This window comes from Cibotium barometz, chromosome 46, assembly GCF_041138505.1.
Source record: "Cibotium barometz isolate CiBa-2024 chromosome 46, ASM4113850v1, whole genome shotgun sequence".
Classification (NCBI taxonomy): Eukaryota; Viridiplantae; Streptophyta; class Polypodiopsida; order Cyatheales; family Cibotiaceae; genus Cibotium; species Cibotium barometz.
Window position 1 is genome coordinate 22,898,714 of NC_141091.1, and position 8,680 is coordinate 22,907,393.

General features: G+C 39.7%; 1 long non-coding RNA gene and 1 other non-coding gene across 4 annotated transcripts; both read left to right on the forward strand.

Moving 5' to 3' along the window:
- The first annotated feature begins 2,395 nt into the window (after positions 1-2,395).
- LOC147612025 (uncharacterized) lies at positions 2,396-4,052 on the forward strand. 3 transcript variants are annotated; one of them, XR_015263638.1, is made up of 3 exons: positions 2,396-2,848; positions 2,936-3,121; positions 3,198-4,052. It is a non-coding gene; the product is annotated as an uncharacterized LOC147612025 (long non-coding RNA). The 3 variants fall into 3 exon arrangements; XR_015263637.1 differs by having other exon boundaries at positions 3,213-4,052; XR_015263636.1 differs by having other exon boundaries at positions 2,936-3,132; positions 3,213-4,049.
- On the forward strand, positions 2,467-2,665 carry LOC147612026 (U2 spliceosomal RNA). The gene has a single exon (XR_015263711.1). It is a non-coding gene; the product is annotated as a U2 spliceosomal RNA (small nuclear RNA).
- Positions 4,053-8,680: the final 4,628 nt, after the last annotated feature.

Sequence of the window (8,680 nt, forward strand, 5' to 3'; positions counted from 1 at the left end):
CCATCTCTAATTATTTTACAAACTATTCACCCAAACATGTGGTTTTCCCAAGCTCATTGAGATGGTAAAGTGTTAATCTAGGTCCCTTTAAGTAAGATTTTGTTAGCACGCTAGTGGGGTGATTGTAGCACTAATAACTATACTTCAGGTATTGCTTTTGGTATGTCGAGAACACATTATGGGCTAGCCCTTTCATGTTATTAGACACTTGTCAAGCCCCTCCATTGTTCATTTATCTAGACGTGGTGAAAGTGGGCTTCTTTAGGACCACCTTGAAGCACACTCATATTGGTGGCTTTGTGAACATGGTAAAAGATTCGTATGAGTTAAGGTGTCCATATAGAATGGTTTTGTAGTACTAAGCCGCCACACGCATTAATACTTAGGTAATGGCACTCTTACTAAAGCACATAAAGCAATTCAAAAGCCAAGATAATGAACGCAATATAGAGGAAAGGTACAAACATACTTTATAGCAAGTAAGCAATCTCACTCGCAAGTCACACATGTATTGCTGACTAGCACAAGATAACATTAGGGCTCAAAATGTGATATTACAAAGACTTTTTTAGGGTTGAAAATGTGAGATTTATTTTATTTAATCCAATGAGTTAACATGCTCCCCTTTTTTTATTAAATCTTCCCTTTAATTATATAGAAAGGCTGAATTACTCCTTGGTCAACAATGTCCATCTCTAGCTATTTTATAAACTATTCATCAACAAAAAATGTGGTTTTCTTGGCCTCATGGAGATGGTAAAGTGTTAATCTAGGTGCCTTTGAGTATGATTTCAGTATAGCCAATTGTAGCACTAATACCTTCTACAACATTGGCTATGGCCAATCCTATCATATTCTTTGACACTCGTCAAGCCTCTCCATTCTTCATTTATCGAGACATGGTAAAAGTGGGCTTCACTAAGACCACCTTCATGCACACTAATGTTGGTGGCTTTATCGACATTGGTGTAAGTTTCGTGCCAATTACAGTGTCCATATAGAATGGTTGTGTAGTTCTAGCCACACGTAATGATATTTAGGTACTAGCACTCTTACTAAAGCACACAATGATTTAAAAGCCATAAAGAAGGATAAAAACAAGTAAGAAATTCCACTCTCGACTCACACAATACTGATGACTAGCACAAGATAACATTAGGGCTCAAAAGGTGATATTACACAGAGTTTGGTAATGAGAATGTGATATTTAGGCTATTTTAACACGAATGAGTTAACATGCTCCCCTTTTTATTATGATTCCATCTTCAAATTGGTCATATGAGTGTATAAAAATATCTAGTACAAAGGGTATAATGAATAATAATGTTGTGTGGCTCTTACTTGAAGTAGAGCATAGGTGCCCACATAAGTGTGTTTGTATCATATCTTTAAAGAGTATTATAAGCAGTGCCATCATGCCACGAATCTCGAGCTTATGGAAATATGCTATTACTTGTCTAAGGAGTTGGCCCTTTATTCAAGTGAAACATTGTACAATTCAAGTTGGGGCTGTTTTTAGATAGGTTGCAATCCCATATTTGCTTTTGTAATTACATCACGGGTCTTGTTAGGCATGCGATAGTGTCCTCTTGAATCTTCCACGTGCCGATACCTCCATATGGAGTGGAGAGAAGAACCCTGTGATTGCTTTAGCTCTGCCATTTTGGCTTGTAGCACCTTATAGTAGCCAATGTTTAAAACTCTCTCTCTCTCTCTCTCTCTCTCTCTCTCTCTCTCTCTCCTCGATCACAAAAGTAAGGAGTTCAATGGGTCGTATCACTCCGAATCAACGAATTGTGGAGGATCAACTTCTTCATCTTCGTGTACGGTTATAAGTTTAGGGCATAGCTATATCTACATGCAATGAGAAGGTGTGTTTGTGAACTCGTGCCCTTCCTTGGGCTTGTTTATAACAACGGGAGGATTGTCTTGAGGAGTGCTATACAGTCATCATCAATGGTAATGTCATCTCATTAGCACGCTATATGGTGGGCCGATTGTAGCACCAATACCTTCTACAAGACTTGAGGAGGAGGTATAGCTCTCTCGGTATGCCGATAACACATCATGCTCTTTGACAGTCGGGGGCAAACGCCTCTCCATTCTTCATTTATCTAGACGTAGCGGTGGTGGGAAGCACACTAACGTTGGTGGCTTCATGGGTGTCCACATATAGTACGCAATTAATAGTTAGGTATTGGCACCCTTACTATAATAGCGATGCAAAAGCCATGATAATGAGCGCATCCCTATCCTTCAAGTCTCTAGTGGTGGATGGTTATGAAAAGTGCATGATCATTCTAATTTCTCGAGTCACTCGGAGGTGGTTGCTCGATGACTTTATGTCTGTGGCCTTACAAAGCATATGCATGGAATAGCAGGTGAGGGATCCGCCTTTTTATCCCATAGGGCGGGCTGGAGTGCGAGGGCTGGTATAAAATCCATAGGGGTGAGCCGTGGTGTCTCATACCTTTCTCGGCCTTTTGGCTAAGATCAAGTGTAGTATCTGTTCTTATCAGTTTAATATCTGATACGTGGCCCATCGGGCCACATGATATTAACCTAATTTCTTTCATGGGGGCAGCCCCCTCCCGGCAGCTTGCTGCCCGGGGGCTGCGCGCGTCGCCTCTGTATTGCACTGCCTCAGAGGCCCGGCGCACCCCCCTACCAAAATAAAATCCCAAAGTGGAAAGAAAGCGCGTTCTTGGTGTTTCTGATTTTATTTTTTATTTTGGCCCCCACAGCCGGTGCAGAACAACGAGGGAACGCCGGAGGAGCATATGTGAGATTCAACAACAGTTGCAGAGAGGTCCTGAACAGAGTTTCAACTACAGCAATGAACGGACGGGTACACACCCAGTTTTCCTGTATTTCTTCATCTCTCATTCTCTATGCTGCGTTGCAAAACCATAATAATCTCTTTTTCATCTTGCAGTCAGTCAGTGCATCATCATCATCATCATCATGTATCAGAGCTTCGATTCAGTTTGTTTGTGTTTTGTGTGTGTGCGTGTGGGGGTGGGTTGTGGTGGATGATTTATTGCTGAGCAACCATCAGCAATAGAGATTCGTGATGAGGAGAGCAGCCGGGTTTCTTTTCACCAAAAACAAATTGACTGTGGTGGTAAGAAGGTAAATACCTGTCTAAAGCTCAAGTGCTCTCTCGCTATAGTAGTCCTACTAAAATGAACTGCCAGTTTCATACAAAACAGGCATCATATATACAGTCAGCTTTCAATACAAGAGGTGCAATATTTGGACTCTGTGCTTCATGTTCATGGCAAAAGCTATGCCTCCTCAGACTCCTCTTAGTGTCTGATATGCCGGTAATCATGTGTGCCAGTAATCCTCCTCATACATGACACGATTGACTCTCAACTCTCAGCTATGCTTCTGCTCTTGCTACCCCTCCAGGTTCCTGACCCCAAGTGATAAAAGTACTTAACAACAGTGGCTACTACCAGCAAGGCGATTCTAGTGATGTGATTGTTGTTAGCCGTATACATGATGAAGCCAATGGAAGAACAGCTGGGCGGAGAGCAAACAACACGGAACCAGAGCTGTTGTGCTTGCCATTTGAGGCCGATCTACGCTTGCCAAGGAGGCCTCTCGATCTACTATTGTCACAATGGTTTTGCCTCCTTGATTAAATCGGTACAAGGTAGCTCCAAGCTAATGTTTCAATAGGTCGAAATCGATATTCAAGCTAAGGTTTCTTGTGCTTAGTTTTGTCCTCCAATGCAACCACTCTAGGTTATTATTCTGGTTTCAATTGCTAGTTCTCTTTTACCTATGGCTAGATCGCATCATGAATAAGTTTTTGCATGACATTTTGAAGCTTGTACCAAGTAAAAGAAACAAAGAGCATAGAAATTTCAGAAGACCATCAAGCACAAGCTACATGGTATGCACACTAGGAACGCAATAAATGACCTTTTGGATGGCTTTTTGGCAAGCTACCCCTCTAGGTTCCTTACCCCAAGTGACACTTAACAGTGGCTACTACCAGCACCCTTGTTGGAAGGCGATGCTATGATGTGATTGTTGGTCGAATACATGAAACCAATGGAAGAACAACTGGGCAAAGAGCAACACGGCACTACAGTTGTGCTCCATTGAGGTAGATCATGGATAGGCCGAAGACAATTGATACCAATGAGAATGCGTTGCCATGCTTCATCGATTTTTTAAAAGCATCCTTCATAGCTCAAGTCAACCATCTATGAGAAAACATCGAGTATGATGGCAAGCTAGACTCCAACACTTGGCATTCTAGGTGTATCAGTTTGAAGCATGGGAGAAGATCACAAGATAGGGCCCGATAGCATAAGGAACTGATTATGATTGCCAGTGTGCCAAATTTGTTGAGGGAACCAAGATAGGGCCCCTAGTAGCACAAGGAACCGATTATGATTGCCAGTGTGGCAAATTTGAGGGACCCCATCACTTCAGAATCTTGACCGCGTCGAGGGTTTTACAACAAAACTCATAATGAAAAACTCACCTTTGCTAATAAGGTCACCCATTGCTTTGTACTTGCTAAAGTTTGAAAGGGACAAGATGGGTACTTTCATAGATTGGACGTTTGTCAAGGTCATGAATATGACATAACGTGGAGTTGACATACAATTGTGGAAGACTTGAAATTCCAATGTGTCAAACGCTATGAAAGTGTAGTTTAAAGTTCATTGTAGGCATCTCATATCATTAGTTATTGCACACATATAAGGTTTCTTGTGCTTAGTTGTCCTCCAATGCAACCACTGTAGGTTATTATTCTGGTTTCAATTGCTAGTTCTCTTTTACCTATGGCTAGATTGCATCATGAATAAGTTTTTGCATGACATTTTGAAGCTTGTACCAAGTAAAAGAAACAAAGAGCATAGAAATTTCAGAAGACCATCAAGCACAAGCTACATGGTATGCACACTAGGAACGCAATAAATGACCTTTTGGATGGCTTTTTGGCAAGCTACCCCTCTAGGTTCCTTACCCCAAGTGACACTTAACAGTGGCTACTACCAACACCCGGAAGGCGATGCTATGGTGTGATTGTTAGTCGAATACATGAAACCAATGGAAGAACAATTGGGCAAAGAGCAACATGGCACTACAGTTGTGCTCCATTGAGGTAGATCATGGATAGGCTGAAGACAATTGATACCAATGAGAATGCGTTACCATGCTTCATCGATTTTTTTTAAGCATCCTTCATAGCTCAAGTCAACCATCTATGAGAAAACATCGAGTATGATGGCAAGCTAGACTCCAACACTTGGCATTCTAGGTGTATCAGTTTGAAGCATGGGAGAAGATCACAAGATAGGGCCCAATAGCATAAGGAACCGATTATGATTGCCAATGTGCCAAATTTGAGGGAACCAAGATAGGGCCCCTAGTAGCACAAGGAACCGATTATGATTGCCAATGTGCCAAATTTGAGGAGCCCGAGTTTGTATCCCATCACTTCAGAATCTTGACCGCTCCGAGGGTTTTGCGGCAAAACTCGCAATGAAAAATTTATACTTGCTGAAGTTTGAAAGGGACAAGATGGGTACTTTCATAGTTTGGATGTTTGTCTAGGCCATGAATATGACATAACGTGGAGTTGGCATACAATTGTGGAAGCCCAAGGCAACCTGAAACTCCATTGTGTCAAACTTGTTTAACAAAGGGCACCCCCAAGGGTCTTCTCGGGCCAAGTCCTCGATGTCACCTACATCACCCAAGTGAGTGCCACATGGACATGTATCCTACTTGTAGTCACTTGCTAGGCAAAGTAGGTGGAACATTATGGCTTGTTTGGGGCTCCCTGATAGTTCAATAGGTGCCGGAAGGTACCGACTACATGCACCAATAATTCGGACAAAAGTTGGGCACAATAGGAAGACAATAATTGACCTTTTGGATGACTTTTGGGGTCATGAGAGGCCTGGCTGACCTAAACTTGGCGAGTATCAACAAACCCTATGAAAGTGTAGTTTAAAGTTCATTTTAGGCATGTCATATCATCAATTATTGCACACATATAGGGTGATACAACTGTTTGTTGCAGCCTTTAGCCTTAAACAACCGTATATTCGATCGTCCCATTTGATGCTTCCATTTGATGCCAAGGTGGAGGGAAACTCCACTAAGATAAGAGAAAGACGGTTTCACACGGGAAGGTCCGGGAAGGTCTTATAGAAGATGAGTAAGCCATAGTCCTGTGTAACTACAACATCACAAATGATGTCATCTTTGAGCGAGTTTCCTAGTGAGCTCGCGTACTTTTTAGTAGACAAGTCATAACGGTTTTGCCTTGAGTATGAATCCTTTGATTAAATCGGTACAACGTAGCTCCAAGTTAATGCTGAAATTGTGTGGAAATCAAGTTAATGTTTCAACAATAGGTGGAAATTGTGTGGAGATGGATATTCAAGCTACAGTTTCTTGTTATTAGTTTTTTCCTCCAATGCAAGGAATATAGGTTATTATTCTTGACATTGTAGTTTCAATTGCTAGTTCTCATTTACCCATGGCTAAATCACATCAATAAGTTTTTGGATGACATTTTGAAGTTTGTACAAGGCACAAGAAGAAAAGAGCATAGAAATTTTAGAAGACCATCAAGCACAAGCAACATAATAGGAACACAACACATGACCTTTTGGATGACTTTTTGGGGTGGCCAAGTTGAACCCAATCAATAGCAACAAACCCTATAAAAGGGTAGTTTAGAGTTCATTTTAGGCATCTCATATCATCATCCCTAGCACACATAAAGGTGAAAATAAGTATATGTTGGAGCCTTAAGCCTTAAGTAAGTAGCATTTGGAGATAGGTATGTATAATGAGGATCTCATTTGGAGATAATTACATAGCTATGAACTAACAAGTTATTTATGCATTAGTAGATACGTATGCATAACAAAAATCTCATCCAAGATCTAAGTTCATCATTGTAAATACTTGTGTTTTATATTATACAGAAGATTAAATCTATTTCTCGTTGTCTCATGTGCTAGGTAAGTTTGATTAGCATTAATCTCTTGCGTGCTCCGCCATCTACTGTGTCGAGGGTTCTCAGTCGGCTTTTGCTAGAGGTTTTCTTGCTAAGTGTTTTCCTAAGTTCAAAGAGGGAGTTCTTCTACAGCATGCAAGGTCCACTGGCACCTAATTACTATAATGATCACCAATATAAACATGATGATTATCCACCTTAAATAGAAAACAATCACAATATCTAGCCGTTGTCTTGCCAGAGACCATAAATATAATAATTATGTGAGCTGATATAATATTTTTATGAGCTCAAGTAAAGACTACTGCTTTCATGTGGTGTATTACTAAAAAGTTGTCAAGAGTGTTTCAAAGTACCAAGATCCACTAGTGGAGTATCTATTGTTATCAAATGGTTTGACAGAATACTTATTATTGTGATTTTCGCTTCAAGAGCGTGTGGTAGTAAGTTAGGATGAATTCCCAAGTGATGTACTGCATGGATATATTATGAGAGTAGTCATTGTAATAGCATTAGGCCTCTTATGAGCCTAAAGTGCCCAGCCGGCCACACTTTAAGTAAGTGTAAACACTTATGGTCATGTATATAAGTGAATATCTCTCATAATACAAAAAACTCTCCCATTTTACAAGAGTCTTGCTCTTGCTAATCTCTCTCTAATCTATGCTAGTGAGTGTGTGTGAGTGAAGTGAGGTAAGAGGAGGGACGAGTACACGTAGTGCAACGTAGTGGTGTGACAACGCGGCGGAATTGCTTCTCAAGGAGTTGTAGAGCTTGGAGACCTCAAGGGTTACGAGCTTGCAATTCACCAGGTAATCTCTTGTTAGATGTGTTTCAAGGGGGTTTGGGGTGAGCCATAACATTTTTGGTGCCACTGTCAAAGAATCATCCCTTGGATTTTTTTATTATTTTTCTCTAATCTACGTATTACCCATTTTTCATTGTCTTGATTAGTGATTTTCCTTGAAAAATATGTGATTTTTATGGAGATTTGCTTGTGATTTGGTGAAGAATATCTCTCTTTTTTGTTTTGAAAAGAAAGCTTTTTTTACTTAAGTTTTACCTTAAATCGTTGTCTTTGTTGTTGTTAATTGTAAGATTCCTCCTCGACCTGAATAATAAATAAGCTTTTACTTCAATCCCCTGTAATCATTCTCTATTTCTGAATACAAGAAAATATTATTTTTTCTTGTTTTTATCTAGAGAGAAGTTAAATTCTAGAGAGAGATAATTCAATATTGAGATATTTTTGGATATAAAAATTCTATAAATATCAAAAATATATTTTCTTGAAACAGAAGTTCAAAATAAATTCTCCAAGGTGCATTAGGAATCAATTAAAAATGATTTAAAAGACCTTAGTCTAAAGGTCAAGATTTTCAGAAATTTTTAAATTATGGTCCAATTAAGGTTCCAATGGGCCAATAGGATTAATTCAAGTGTTGGGATGAGATAAATCTAATGAATAAAAGAAAATATCCAAAAATGAGTAAATGCTCACATAAGATGAAGAGTTGACTGAGTACAAGGTTTAGTAGTTAAAAATTAAGAGATATTACTAAAAAAATAAAATATTTTGGAGGAATAATAAATTTTTTACACCTTGGTAATAAGGAGAGGGGGACCTTTGAGGTAGGCTCCTCCTTCACATGTGGGAAGGTTTTTAATTCAAAAATA